This window comes from Canis aureus, chromosome 5, assembly GCF_053574225.1.
Source record: "Canis aureus isolate CA01 chromosome 5, VMU_Caureus_v.1.0, whole genome shotgun sequence".
Taxonomy (NCBI): Eukaryota; Metazoa; Chordata; class Mammalia; order Carnivora; family Canidae; genus Canis; species Canis aureus.
The window spans coordinates 28,639,484-28,655,125 of NC_135615.1; the positions used below are offsets into that span (position 1 = coordinate 28,639,484).

Consider the following 15,642-nt stretch of genomic DNA (forward strand, 5'->3'; position numbering starts at 1 on the left):
AAGCGAAAACAATTTGCTCAACCAGGATAGAGGCTCTCTGTTGAAAATTCATGGAGACTGGAAGAATCTGAATGGAAGATTTCTTGGGGGGGAGATGAAGGCAAGAACTGAAATGTGTTCTTGACAGGTGCCTTACACACTTTGTTTCACTTAATCCTCATACTGAATCTGTTAGGTTTATCCATAAGCATATTTTAGATGAGAAAAGAAAATTAGCAATAGATGGAGTCAGGAATCCAACATAAGTTCTTGGCCGCAAAGCCTTGGACCTCTCCTCTACATCCCATGGAAAGAGGAACACAGTGTGAGTCTTCACGCGGCAGAATGAACACAAGGAAGCTGTGATCTTGCTTCTGTTTCACAATGACAGAATGTTTTATTGCTGGCAGTGGAGGTGGTGAATACTCGGTGTTTTCGTCTTCTCAAATTCAAACATGTAAAATGCTAACTTAAGTAAAAGTCCTACTCATCAAAAATTCTGGGTGAAAACATATGCCCAAAATTCTGTTTCCTTCAATCAACATATGGTTCTTCCTCAGATCACAGTGCTACAAGTGAAAATATACTAGCAAAAATACTCCCAAAGGAGGTAATTTAGATGAATTGTAGCTCTACTGTCTTCATTTTTCATCGGTGAATCACTGCACTTCATGAACCACATGTATCCTATCAGGTTTCCAGTTTTTTTTGTTTTGTTTTGTTTTGTTTTGTTTTGTTTTGTTTTCACAGAATCCCAGCCATCCAGAGCTATCACACATTGGAAGTGGGAAGTGATCCTGGAGCTCAGCCAACTGCATGTGCCCTACAAATGGGGGAAACTGGCTCAGAGAGGCGAAGTGACTTATCCAAGGTCACAAAGCCAGTTGCTGATAGGCTCAGCCATAGCACACATCTAGGCATTGGGACCCAACAACTCCCTGCCACCTCATAGGACAAGCATAAGCAAGACCAAACCTCAAGTGGTATCTTCAAAATGTCACCCATGTCCCCGGAGATGTAGAACAAATGAAGTCCTGTTCAGTTCCACTGATCTTTCTTCCATCGAACTGAGTTGACTGCTTGACTAAATTAATCAAATGGGTTTATGAAACATTCAGGCAAAACCTGAATCAGACATCTTCACCCCAAATCCCCATTCATTTCTCTAGGAATACATCTTGACGTAGACTGAACACAAATAAGAAAGATTGGCGTGCAGACATGTGTGTTCTGAACACATTGTTCGGAAAAACTGAACTATATATTTTGCTTCCTAATAATCCTAAGGTCATTCCTGTTAGGATCGTTAACCCACCTCTTAATGAATCCAAAAGCCTCACATTCATTCCTCAGAGAAATAACCATGAAATAAGAAGACCTAGAAGCCTCGGTCTGCTCTGAGTGAAATCCAACTGTGCCTCTGTGGGGTATCTCTTCCTAATTTTAAAATCAGCCGGAAGACAGGCAAGTTGAGTGGTCAAAATGACAAACTCACCCTCAGAGTTGCTTCTTTGGGTCCTCTTGTTCAACTTAGTCCTTTAAGTGGAAATCAGGCCTAAGAAATCTTCTAATAGCCCCAAACTCTCACCCATTCTGTGGTCCCAGATCATTCAGGCGTACATAACAAGAATTCAAGGAGCCAACTTGGGTTTGGTTTTTTTCTTTTTTCCTTCTTCATTTTCTTTCTTTTTTTTTTTTTTAATGTTTTGCATCTAAAGTAAGTTTTGGGCTTTTTTCATGTGCGCTTAACAGCTTTTAATTTTATAAAACATTGTGCAACCAGATACCTTAGGGAACAGTAATTAACTGGGATTATGTTTTCATTTCAGTGAATTCTAAATGAGAAGCCTAAATACTGATTTTTGTCTATCACCAAATGGAAAAACACACAGCGCCTCATTCCTTAAGTATATTCCTTTGCTTACTATGAATAATTTCCTAATGATATTTGCAATTTGCCCCTTGCTTAACCAGGCCTTCCCCAGGAAATGCAATGGATTATTTAAAATAATGACAACAGTTTGCTTTTAATTATGATACTTGTTCCTGATGGTCTTCAATGCACATTCTTCTCACCCATGGCTGGCCACTACCCCAAAATGTGGCTGAATATTCATTTAACAAATAATTCTTTTGCATCTACTATGGGTCAGACATAGTTTAGATGGCTGGATATCATTATAAATGCAGTGTCATTTCCAAGCTAAAGTCAAGTTCATCTCAAAATGAGAACAAGAAGATGAAGAATTGGAGTTACATTTAAGTTATATACGAAGTATGGATTCAGGGACAGAAATGGACCTTAGCTTGTTCTAGTGTGACATCTCTGCAGTGCAGTGGCTCACCTTGATTCAAATTTCAGATCTACGGTTCACTAGATTTTGATCTTGAGCAGTGAATTTTTCTTCAAAGCCTCTCTTCATCTGTAAAACGGGAATAAGAATTTTACCTTAAATGGCTCTTGCAGCTTTTAGTAAAATGCTCATACTTGGAATATACTCAATAAATGGCAAGTCTCATCTTCATCATCATCACACACATAAAGTACCAAATAAACTGTTTGGTGTACCAAAATTAGCCACTAACCAGTAACCAGCAGCTGTTGCTCTTCTTCTCACACACTGAGAAGCCTATGTTGTCAAACTTTCTTTCTAGAATAGACCCATATACACAGATATGGTAAGATGGGCTCTTTGTCTCTGGCCTATACCTCTGGCACCTTGTATTAAAGATCACAATAAAGGCTTACTTTGGATAAATTCTGTAGTATGTCAGGAAATAAGTCATTAATTATGGATGTCTCCAAGGGTGACTTTTTTTTTTTAAGTGCCATTTTATTAATTTCAAGTTCAAGAGGCAATCAAACTAAGCTGGGATGATTTCTGTTGCAAGTCCTTAAGGAACCCATTTTGATCAATAAAGGGGAGAGATTTGTAGTTAATCTGTCATTGTGTCTCTGTATGGATCACCTTGCACAATACTTTAGATACTTGAAACAAACTTGTCTTCTCATATACACTATTATTTGAGTTATCTGTAAAGAGTTTGCTATACAAAGACACAGTCCATCCTGATGCCTGTCTGAATTTTAACACAATTTTCTTAATGAAGCTCCAGTCTGGTCTCTATACTAATAAGAAGACAAGCAAATTCCAAAGTGATTTTAACCAATTAGAATAATTATCTCACGGTGGCACGAAATTTTCTTGTCCATGGCCTCTTGAAAGGAAATTCATCTGTTAGTCTTGGTTGGAGGAGACTTGCACTGAGGGAAGGAACAAAATAAATACCCTTTAGTTGAGCGGTCATTGACTCTCCTAATGGAGTTTGGTGGCTAGACTTTCAGGAAGTTCATAGGTTCAGACAATTCAAGTGGGTCTTTGAAAAATGGGCCAAATGACTGATGTCCAGTGTAGAATGGAAACAATGAATGTGCTAACAACAAATCACTCTTATCTACTCATTAATGTGGGTCCCCCAAGGATTTCTAAGAGTCCATATTGCCAACTTAGGTTGGGTTACTAATTCAGTTGTTATATGAACATTCTAAAAAGGCATTTATCCAATAAACTTCTTTTTCATGTAGTCTTAAATGAAAGCATACATACTCCAAGAAGCAAACCATTTCTTCTCAGTGTATGAAATATGACCATAAACCATATTCCTTACCCCAGATTTCTCTCCACACTATTATAATCAAAGGCTTAGGTAATAAGATAACCCCAATTTCAAAACCATTTTATTTTTCTGTTTCTCTCTTAAAGTTTTGTTCTCTCTTAAGAGCACAAAACTCCCTATTTGTTGTTTTCGACCTGCCTCATAGGAGTGACCTTAGAGAGAAACAAAGTAAGGAAAATACAATAGTATAACATTTTGAAGTTTACAAGTACAGTTGATGCTTGAACAAAGTGGGGGGTAGGGGCACCAGCCACCCACACATAGTTGAATATCAGCATATAACTTTCGAATCACCCAAAACTTAACTACTAATAGCCTATTGTGGATCAGAAGCCTTATCCATGAAAAAAAAGTTGATGGACACATAGTGTGTATGTTATATGTATTATACTCCATATTCTCCCAATAAAGTAAGCTAGAGAAAAGAAAATGTCATTTAAAAAATCATAAGGAAGAGAAAATGCATTTATGGTACTGTTTCAAAAAAATCCGTGTATAAGGGGATCCACACAGTTCTAACCAGTTTTGTTCAAAAGTTACCTATAATTTTACACAAAACATTTCACTTGGTATGTTCACTCAGAAAATAGATCTGCTCAATCATTGCATTTCAAGGATTGATGTGAAGCACTGGAGATGCCCAAAAGAAAGGTGGGATCTGTCTTCCAAGTGTTCAGCTTTGTGGCAGATAGCATTTCATTATTCTACCATTATTTTATACATGGAGGAGGTGAAAGGACTTGCCTAAAGTCACATAGCTAGAAAGTGCCAGCATGGGAGTCAAAATCAAGGTCTTAAAAAAAAAAAATCAAGGTCTTCTTCAGCCGTACTGTGTTCATTCTATTCTATAACACTGACCTGGTGGAGGGACTTTCTCTTCTTCTTACTGATGGAGACCTTTGGCATCTAGACAACACTAAAAAATGATGGAAACATGGGGCACCTGGGTGCTTCAGACAGTTGGGCATCTGACTCTTGATTTGTGCTCAGGTCGTGATCTCAGGGTCATAAGATGAAGCCCTGCATCGGCCTCCATACTCCACACAGAGTCTGCTTGAGATTCTCTCTCTCTCCTTCCCTTTCTCTCTCTCCCAAATAAATAAATTTTAAAAATCTTTATTTAAAAACTTAATAAAGATTCAGCAAAATGGAAGTTTCTTCTGTAAAAGATGTGTGCCATGGGGCACCTGGGTGACTCATTCGGTGAAGATCTGCCTTCAACTTAGATCATGATCCCAGAGTCCTGGGATCCCATGTCAGGCTCCCTGCTCAGCGGGGAGTCTCTTTCTCCCTCTTCCTCTGTCCCTCCCCCTGTTCCTTGTCTCTCTTTCTCTCTCATATAAATAAAATCTTTTTTTAAAAAAAAAAGACATGTGTCATGTTTATGCTCTGAATTTCCCTCAGGCTCACTGCACTATAAACTATGTGCTATGTGTAAAATGCTTTGAGTTTCTTTCAAGATTTGGTTCAGCACAAACTGGAGGAAAATGTTATAAAATCATGTTTCTGCCTTAACTGTGCAGATTTTAATAGGTGGTGGACATTATCTGGCTTGTAAACATCAACTCTTCCATGTGACTTTCAAATATTTACTCTCACAAGGGTAAGTATGACAGCCATTGTCATATGCTCAGAAATTATTTATTTTTAAGGCGGGGTTGGGGGGAAGCAACTTACTCTTTCATCTGAACACAAAATGACTGTCCAAGGAAAGATTCATATCTAATCTAGGGGCGAAAGGGAGCATCTCATTAATTTGAGGAAGACTAATAGGCACAATCTTAATTGTACTGCAGAGAAAATAAAGATAGGGTTACAGGAACAGGAAGGAAATCACTGTGTCCTATAAGCCACTCTGTTACAAAAGTGCATTAAGCAATAGAAACTGTTAAGATACCACAATTACCTTCCCAAGTCAGGAACTCCCAAATATGCAAGCTCTCCATAGCTTTAGCAGAAATTCCTTCTTTGGAAAATAAAAATGACCTGCTTATCAATTGTGTAGTCACATGGGTTGGAGTATTTGAAATGTGGTTAGTCCAAAGTGAGACGTGCCATGACTATAAAATATACATAGGGTTCAAAAATAAAATAAAATAAAATAAAATAAAATAAAATAAAATAAAATAAAATAGAATAAAATAAAATAAAATATACATAGGGTTCAATGTCCAAAACAATGTAAATATCTATGAATAATTTTTATGGTGATTCATTACATGTTATAATGATATGTTGGTTGTGTCCTGTTAAATAAAATACATTATTATAATTAAGTTCAACTGTTTTATGTTGCCTTTTTAATGTGACTATCAGAAAATTTAAATTACAATGTGGCTCACATTATAATTCTCTTGGACGTCACTGTTATACACTATTTAACTTGACTTATCCTTACCCATCATAAAAAAACAAAAACAAAAACTAATGCATCCGAGGAGTAGAAAAATCAAGACACATTTCTCTGAAAAGTTCTATCTTGAGTTCCCAAAGGGCAAGTGGCAGAAACAAAGGTTTGACTAAGGTTTCTTACACCACCACTCATGCTTTTTTTTTCCACTCCTTTCAAACAGAAACAGCCTCAAAAGTGTTCTAAGGAAAGCTATCATAAAATGGCTTCCCTTACCCTGAATAAAATCTTTAAATCTTGAGACAAGCTCAACCTCATAGAATCTCTTGCTTACCTGTTCAGACCCAGGACACTCCCAAAAACTATCTGAACTTGATGGTGGACAGTCTATCTAAAATGACCCATTAAAGATTGAAAATGCTATTTCTAGATCAGGTAATCACTTGTTTTAGCCCTACTCTCCATGCAGTCATTGCTATTTAATTTTTGGAGGCAAGTCAAAAAATGACAGACTAATAACTCTCAAAGCATTTAACCCTGTTGGGATAGTTTGGAAAGGGAGCTTCTCTCACTTGAATGTTATAGAGAAAGACATTGATGCACTTTCATTAGTAATTACTCTGTAAAATAGCTTTGGCTCTAATTAGTGACATTGCAATGGTCATCATAGTAATTGTAGTTATCAAATTTCCATCAAAGAATAAGATAAATACAGAAACCTAAAAATCATAAAGGAAATTGGTTATGTAGTCACTTGATTACAGGCCACAGAAAAATCTGGCATAAAAAGTTGGGGGTTTAGGGCAGTGAAACGACTCTGTAGGATAATGTAATGGTGGATATATGTTATTTTAAATTTGTCCAAACCCACAGAATGTACAACACCCAGAGTGCCCCTAATGTAAACTATGGACTCTGGGTGATGATGACGTGTCAGGGTAGGTTCATCAACCACAAGAAGCATACCACCTGGTGGGGACTGTTGATAGTGTAGGGAGTTGTGCATGTACAAGGGCAGGGAGCATATGGGAAGTTTCTATGAACTTAAAACTGCTCTATAAAATAAAGCCAACAAGCTTTTATATATACATTAAAAATTAAGGCCTTAATGTCTTCCTCATATAACCAGAAATCTGCAAGAGGACCATCCACAGCTGGTGCCACAGCTCTGTGCTGCCATTAGGGATCTAGACTTTTTCTACAGATCTGTGCAATGACATTTAGCTTGTAGATCCTCATCCTGATATTTGTTACCTTGTGTGCAAGATGACTGCTAAACATCCAGGAATTTCCATGTTCCAAGCAGGAGGGGCATGACATAGTAGTTCCTGCCTCAGGAAAGCAAAAACTCTTCCTAGAAATCCTCAGTTTGTGCCTCATTGACCAGAATCATATCATGTGACCAACCCAGATGCAAGGGAGGCTGAGGAAATGAATGTTTTTAGCTGGACTCATTGCTACTCTGGACAAAATCAAAATTCTTTTGCTAAGGAATAGGGGGATGCGCTTTGGGTGGGCATTAGCAGTCCCTGCCACAGAGGGATCTGGAGAGTTTCTCTAATCACCTTAGACATAATGAAACTCAAACAACTGATAACATTGACCTTTGACAAGTATGAAAAAGCTGAAGAAAAACATACAAACTTTCAAGAAGCTATCACGTTTATAAATCTGGCCAGAGGCAAATAGGACTGAGAACTGTTTGTTGACTAACCACTTGAAACCAATTTTTGTTGATCATAATGATGTTTTTGTAAACAATTGGTACATCAGTACAACTATATTTGAATAATAATGAGCTGCTCTGATGATTATCAGAATAATATTGAGCAAATAGCGTTTGACTCTAAAAGGTCACCTATGAGTTCAGCGGTGAGAAAAACAATTTGGAAAAGAGTAAAGAGAACTAACCTATTTGAGTCCTACTTTTCTGGGAAACTGTCTTTCAAATGGCATCTCTAACTGATTAACCACCTTCTCCCAAGGAATATATAAATAATCCCTTCCAGTCTGGTGAGTAGAAAGGAGTCAGTTGAATCACTGGGAGACCACAGATATTGTCAGCCTACCTAGAGGAAATGACATCATCCACCCAGTCCCTCAACTTGGGGCTTTATGAGATGTGTCCTTAGAAATGGGATGAAAGAATAGAATAGAATAGAATAGAATAGAATAGAATAGAATAAGACTGCACCATTTGCAATAAGGGTGGTATTGTTCTAAGAAACTTGTGTTTCAGTTATATGTGAATGTGTGTACTGGGCACAATGTAAAACGAATTTCTGTGGGTTGTGGTCAAAAAAGTTTGAAAAGCCACTATCTTAGCAGTTTCAGAACACCTAAGAGCAGCCATTAGCATAGATCACCAAAAAGAAAATACAGCCTTAAAAACAGCACAAGAACTCAAAACAAGAAACACACCTAAGAAAATTAAAGTCAAATATAGAGTAATGCAACCTCCAGACCTGTGGAGTGCATTAAAAAAAAAAAAAAAAAAAAAAAAAAAACAGGAATGGCAATAACAGTAAAAAAAGGTGGCAAATCATTATCCTATTATAATTATTTTAGTTCTTTATGAGTTAGAGAAGATACAACGCTTGGGAATAAATGACAAGGACAAAATGGCACCCAAGAAGAGCACAATACCAATCTGAAAGGACTTCAGATTCTGACCAGCCATCGATAAAAGGTCCCACCCTAGAGAGAAAGCATCAGCAGTTAAACAAGATTATGCTTGCAAAAGTCACATGCAATTAGTTGTGTTTATATCCCCAAATTAATAGTCCCAACCCTGTGTTGTTTTTAGTATTTGCAGGTAATTACTTTAGTTGTTTTCTAAAGTCACAAATTAAAGAACGCTGTCAGGAACTTTTAATGAAAATGCCAGGTAAGGGAAGGCTTGGTTTGTTTTCCTGAGTTCACCATGGGAATGAATGCCCAGTAAACAAGGGCCCCATAACCAACTGCGGTACTAATAATTTTACAAATGGCACCCAAACAGGAAGTGGCCCTGGATCAGAACTGTACGTGGTTTGCCTGAGCCACGTGAGTGCTTCAGAAAGGTTAATGACCCGGTGTCTCAAACTAATACTCTGTAAATATTTGGTCAGTATTTATCCAGGTGAGAAGCTGAGCACTGTGAAATCTCCAGCCTCCAAATTCACATCCTCATTCAGCAAATGCAGAGCTGTACAGTTAACCAGATTCACCCTTTTGAACACTGTTTAGCCACTATCTAAGCCTTACCCTTAAAAAAATAATAATAATAAGCCTTACCCTTGCCTCAAGAGCTTCTACCCATCGAGCATCCTCCTTGAGAAGAATTCTATGATCTACAGTCATCTCCAGCTTATTATTTCCAGTGATTATGGACTTCCTCTTTTAGCTGGACCCTGGGTACCCAGCCCAGCCTACTCCTTGATCTCTCTCTTTCTCTGGACATTCTATCACTTGGGTAATGAAAGACCCACAATCTGGGCTTTGTATGAGATGAGACAGTCACTGATGAGGGGAACAGAGAGTCCAACATCTAGTCATCAAACATCCACAAGAACACTCCTTGCCATCTTCACCAGGGCAGAAGAGCGAATGAGAAGAACCACTGTCTCCCTCTTTCACATATCCCGCCTGCTGGAATTTCTTGTCTTGTTTGCTCGACCAAACCTTAGCTGCATAAAAGTGTTTGAGTTATGCCATGATTTGTATAAACCCTTAAAGAAAGCTCTCAGCTGCTATCTTCCTTGAGAGGGTTATACTTCCTGAAATAAAACAAAAGCCTCTAAAAAATTTTTTGAAAAAAACACAAAAGCTTCTAAAAAACCTGGAAAAACATAAGACTATTTAGGTAAATGTGTAAATAAACTTGGGGAAAAACCAGTCCCAATGCTAAGAAAGATCCTTGCCAAATTCAAGGCAATTAAATCAAATTTGTCTCGTGTTGTGGGCAATTGCTCTTTGTTTAGCCACCCCACCTTCTGCACCACCACACGTATCCCAGTCATTTCTTCAGAGCAGTGCTCCTCCCCCAGTCTAATGCAACTTTGCTCAAACTGCAAATCAAATACTCAAAGCCTCCACCATGGGAATGGGCCAATGACAGTAGGGGTCTATCACTGAGGTTGTTTGAACTGAAGCCTCTTGGTCAAGAGGTAGATGTGAATGAGAGACTGTTGATAGCTATCTCCTCTGTTATGAGCAGAAAACCTATCTGAAGTAGAAAAAAATAAGAGCAACAAGCAGGGCCAAAAGGAGAAAGCAAGAGCCCACCGAGGACCTTTAAATCTTTGAATAAAGTTTCCCTGAAACTAGACTTCCCACTCTATGAGCCAATACATTCTCTTTTTGCATGAACAAGGTGGTATTAGGTTTCTGCCATTTACAAATGAGTTCTGACTGATGCTCCAAGGATATTTCTTCACTCTAAGCCCGTGGTTTATTCTGACAGATAGATCCAAGAGTAAACCTTGTATAGGGTTATATATATAGGGTTTTACTGCTTGGCTCCTCTGTGCCAAGATTCAGTTACCACATTTCTCCTTCTAGAAAGTCTTCCTTGACCTGCCAGGGAAGACGAGCATATTGTCCTTTGTTTTCCCAGAGTGCTTTATGCCTGCCTCTTTTACAGCACTTCTCCCATTGCTGACCTCTCTCCTAGACCCATAAGCCTCTGGAGTCTAGAAAATAAGGGACTGGACTTTCCCTTATCTTTCTTTACTTTGGTAGCTCCAAAGCAGTGTCTGGCACATGAGAGGTAGAGCAGATATTCAGTAGAAGTCTGCCAAACAACATAACTGCCATTATGAAATATTCAAAGAAATAGCTCTCCATAGAATCACCATTAAATATCTTCTGATTTAAAAATGATAGTCGAAACAAAAACAACTCTCTGGTGAACTACACAAGTTACAGACCAGTTTTATTTCCACCTTCACAGACTCTGTAGAACAAGGAAACTTCACTTTATAGCTAATCAACTAATACATTCATTTGTTCAACAATTATGTACTGAGTACCTAAGATTAAATTCCATATCTCAAAAGGCAGATTGCCACTTAGAATTGGCATTATCCTATAGAATTGGTTCATAATTCTATTGGATAAAGGAAATTTGCTTTAGAAATTGTGATATATACAGTCTAACATTTCTATTCTTTCTTTTACACTTTTAGGTTTTCCAAAACCTTTTTAGAATCTCCAATACCATGAAAGCTATGTATGTGTACATACAATTCTCTAGGGCCTTTTGCATTACAGTGAGCTGAGCAGTAGGTAAATTAAAGAAAACAATTTTCATCAGTAAATGTTGACAAAATCATTATAAGATTTGCAACCTGCTCCATTGGTGGCAAGCCCTGGGACTTCCAATCCCCAAGTATAACTGACATTTTTTGATGCTTCCGTTTCAAGGCAATAGACAAGGTCTGAAGAGTGTCTTCATAAAACTATCTATAAACTGAATAGTTACCTCTGGGATTTCACTATCCTGATCATATGTAACCAGACTCAACTATATATCAACCCACTCATCATCATCTATCACAACAGTGAGGTGAAGAGTGAGACAAATCGACATCAGTTCATCAGGGCAGAGGTGTCAGTGGGGAGGAAAATCTTAGCTGTGGGGCCAATGTAGCTGTGTCATTTTCTAAAATGATAGACCAACAAACATTTCTGGAGATTGCAGGACGATAATTAACACAATGGTAAGTACAGATGGTAATATCTTCTAAGGATCAGTCTGTTTCTTTAGCTGGAGGACAAGTGGTTGGCAAAATTAACCTAAGTTTTGTGAATGCAACTATAGGCAAAAACAAACCTTCCAGGAGCTAATCAGGAGAACCATATCATATAATTGTACAAAACTCTATTGACCTATGAAGCCAATAACAATCCTGTGGACAGGTAGAGCAAGTTTGTTGTTTTTTTTTTTTTTTTTTTAGAATTTGATTATTTATTTGAGAGAGAGAGCGAGAGAGAGCACAGCAGGAGAGAGGAGCAGAGGAAGCAGACTCGCTGCTGAGCAGGGAACCCAATGTGGGACTTGACCCCAGGATCCTGGGATCATAACCCGAGCCCAAGACAGACACTTAACTGACAGAGCCACTCTGACACCCCCAAGTAGATCAAGTTTTGCATGATTTCTCACTATGGTGTTCACACTTGAAATTCTGCTGTTAAGTATGCCAGCAGTTCTCCAAGTGTGGTCTGATGAACTCCAGAGTCTCCAAGATCCTTTCAGGGGGATCAGAATTCTTCTCCTTCCCCTGCTACATGTGAGTATGAGCCCACACAGACAGAGCTCAGAAGCAGACTTGAGAATTCAGATATTTTCTTTAAAGAGATGTATAAAAATATAAAATAAGATCATTCTTCTCACTCATTTTGTTTTGGAAAATAGTTATTTTTCATAAGACATATGGTTTTTCAGTGTACAATAGATTTGTTGTGGTTATTTTTAATGAGCCTTTCTTAGCTTCTAGTAGAATAAGTATCACGTACACAACACATTTAGAGAAAAAACACCCTGGGGTTCTTAGTAATTTTTAAGAGGGTCAAGGAACCTTGACACCAAAAAATTTGAGAACCACTGATTTATATATATATATTCTAATTAAGTTTTTCAGTGTTATCCCACAACCCCTAATGTTTCTTAAGCCTATTTTCTTTCTTCTTGATTTGATGTTTCATCAGTTCGATGGGTAGTAAAAAACCATAGAGGAATTTTACTAAAGCAGCAGATTAAGTCACAACAAATGATCAATGATTGAGAACCAACTAAGTGCAAAGTGTTATGTTGGTACACAAAGACCAAGAGAGATGTTCCTTCTACTCTCCCTTCCCAGAGATACTTGAGCTACAATAAATTTACAGTATGAAATGCAAAATATACTTTTACAATTTTGGATTATAGGGATGGAAGCATCTGTCTTTGAAATCATCCAAGAGAAATGTTGAGCTTTTCTAGGACAAATGACTCTTTCGCTGAATAGGAGACCCTGATTCTTTCTTTCCAGTGTTTTGTAGAATGTGGCTATCATTCTTGACCATGGCAATCAATGCTCTTTTTAATTATAACAGGACAACCTGAAACACTGCTTTCAAATTTCAAATAATATCAGCACACTTCACACGAACTTGGCTACTATATAGCACACTTCACACTTCACACGAACTTGGCTACTATATAGCCAAGTGACATCTATTGCACATTATGCTTAAAGATAGATATAACCAGTTGTCTTACTTCAAGCATATTAGGAAGATCAGAAAGTAGCTGTGCATAAAACAAACAGGAAATATGAGGAGTAGCACTCTGGGAACCAAATTTCATCATTGGGTCTTTAAACCATGTTGTCAAATGTCTTTAGGATTATGTCCCACTCAGGTCTGGTTTAGGGGATTTCAAATAATCCAACTAAAGCACAGTTTGTATTTGCCAATTCATTACCATGACAGCAAAAATATTGCATTAAAGCATCTACTGGGATCCCTGGGTGGCGCAGGGGTTAGGCGCCTGCCTTTGGCCCAGGGCGCAATCCTGGAGACCCGGGATCGAATCCCACATCAGGCTCCCGGTGCATGGAGCCTGCTTCTCCCTCTGCCTGTGTCTCTGCCTCTCTCTCTCTCTCTCTGTGACTATCATAAATAAATAAAAAAAAATTTAAAAAAAAAAAAAGCATCTACTGACCCAGAAAACCTTTGTACCAATATATCCTTCCAATATGCCCTATAGGTCTCATTAAATCTATAAAGAGATGGTCGATGATTTGATTAAACAAATTATAGGCAATTAACAAGTTCTAACCAGTTAGTTATGATTGCCATTCTGTTTCACATTATTAGAGAAATAATTTCTGTCCATGCTTCTTTATGGATTTGTGTATTTCATTTTATTAAAGGAATAGTCTATCAGTATTTCCCTGAGACCGCAGTGACCTACGTTAATTACACCATTTGAAAACATCTCAGATAGCGTATTTTGGATAGAGTCAAGGAAAAAGCAAGTAGCTTGTGCCTCTTGCTTTTCACATAAAAAATGACTTATTGTTCATTATATGTAAACATAATTCATTAGGGGCACCTGTGTGGCTCAGTCAGTTGAGCGTCCAATTCTAGATCTCAGCTCCAGGTCTTGATCTCAGGGTGGTGAGCTCAAGCCCCATATTTGGCTCAGCGCTGAGTAGTGATGTCTACTTAAAATAAACAAACAAACAAAAAACATGATTCATTAAGTGATAAATGTTTTCGACGTATGAAGTGCAATACTTGACTTGGTGGTAAAAATGTATGGTAACTACTCCATTATATGCTTTTTAATGCCACAGCTGTTAAGATGAAAAGAAATTTCAATCACACAATAAGCCCCATTCATACGTCCTGGACAAGGCCACTTTTGTTATTTAAGGTGGTTTTCCATAGAAACAGTGCTCAATCTTGGTAATATGGAAGGAAATTCAATTGACTCCTCTTCTTCCTCCTCTTTTCCTCCTTCTCGTTCTTTGGGTCTTATGTTCGCCATCCAATAATATTGATGAGTGCCCTTTGTCTCATTATAAAACCCACAAGCTATTCCCTGGGCTTCCCTGGTGGTAAATTGGTCCCTGCACCACATTTATCAAGGGAAGATAAGCCCTTAGCATTTGATCAGGCTCAGTCAAGACTAAAGATGAATACATAAGCCAAGATCACTTCTTATGTCCAACAAAATATTCCTTGCAACCCTTGCAAGTTAGTGTGATGTCATAAAATATCTCATGTCATGAATGGCTGATGTCAGAAAAGGGAAAGATGATTTTCAGTTCTGGAACACTGCCAGCAGAAGGTTGGGGTTATGCCTGGCTGAACCAATTAGGACAGGACAAACTTTTCCATTCTTTGAGAGCTTCGCCTCAGGTCTCAAAATGCTGCGATTTCCCCTCTCATGTTCGTAAAATCTCACCAATGCACTTTCATAGGCAAAAATGAGTAGAGCTCTTTATCTGTATGGAAGCAAGTGAAACCATGGGATTAAATCTGAAAAAAAAAAGTCAAATCAAAAGTCAATAAAGTGACCACCCTTCCGCTTATTCATTACAATGTCATAATAGACATAATACATGTGGCACTCCAATCACTTCTGAAAGGAAGCTTTTTTAGAACTTAGAACTCAAGCTTATTTTTCTGAAACTTTTTCACAAAAAAAGAATCAATTTTATAAAGAGTTTAGGAAGAAAATCATTTTAAGGGCTAAACAATATATATATAATGAACTGTATATAATGTGGGAAAATCGTTTACTTTCCAGATCATTTAAATGAGAAATCCAATTTGTTTGCTTATGTAGGAACATCTCTGAAATGTCCTTTTTTAAAGTCATCAGAAACATCAACATCATTGAAGCAAGCTATGAAGAAAATTCAACCAGCCAAGCTAAATATTTACTTGAGAACCTACTATGTGTCACCCAGGGCATGAAACAGAATGGTCACTTAACTCTTACACACAGATGATCGTCCCTTCTTTGTTTAAAAGGTTTTGTTAAAACTTTTTCAAAAAATAAATCCTTGAACTCAAAATGCTTTCTTAGTCATAAAATGATAAAAATCTTCAAGGTGAAATGGATCTTACATGTCATGTAGTCTACACTCTTTTTGACA

The 15,642-nt window shown here is 37.7% G+C and overlaps 1 long non-coding RNA gene across 2 annotated transcripts; it reads right to left on the reverse strand.

Moving 5' to 3' along the window:
- Positions 1 to 189: 189 nt before the first annotated feature.
- LOC144313368 (uncharacterized) lies at positions 190 to 14,771 on the reverse strand. Of its 2 annotated transcripts, XR_013379027.1 has the most exons (4): positions 14,088 to 14,771; positions 3,169 to 3,244; positions 2,325 to 2,402; positions 190 to 1,063 (listed from the first exon to the last, which is right to left on the reverse strand). It is a non-coding gene; the product is annotated as an uncharacterized LOC144313368 (long non-coding RNA). The 2 variants fall into 2 exon arrangements; XR_013379026.1 differs by lacking the exon at positions 190 to 1,063 and having other exon boundaries at positions 1,072 to 2,402; positions 14,088 to 14,770.
- Positions 14,772 to 15,642: the final 871 nt, after the last annotated feature.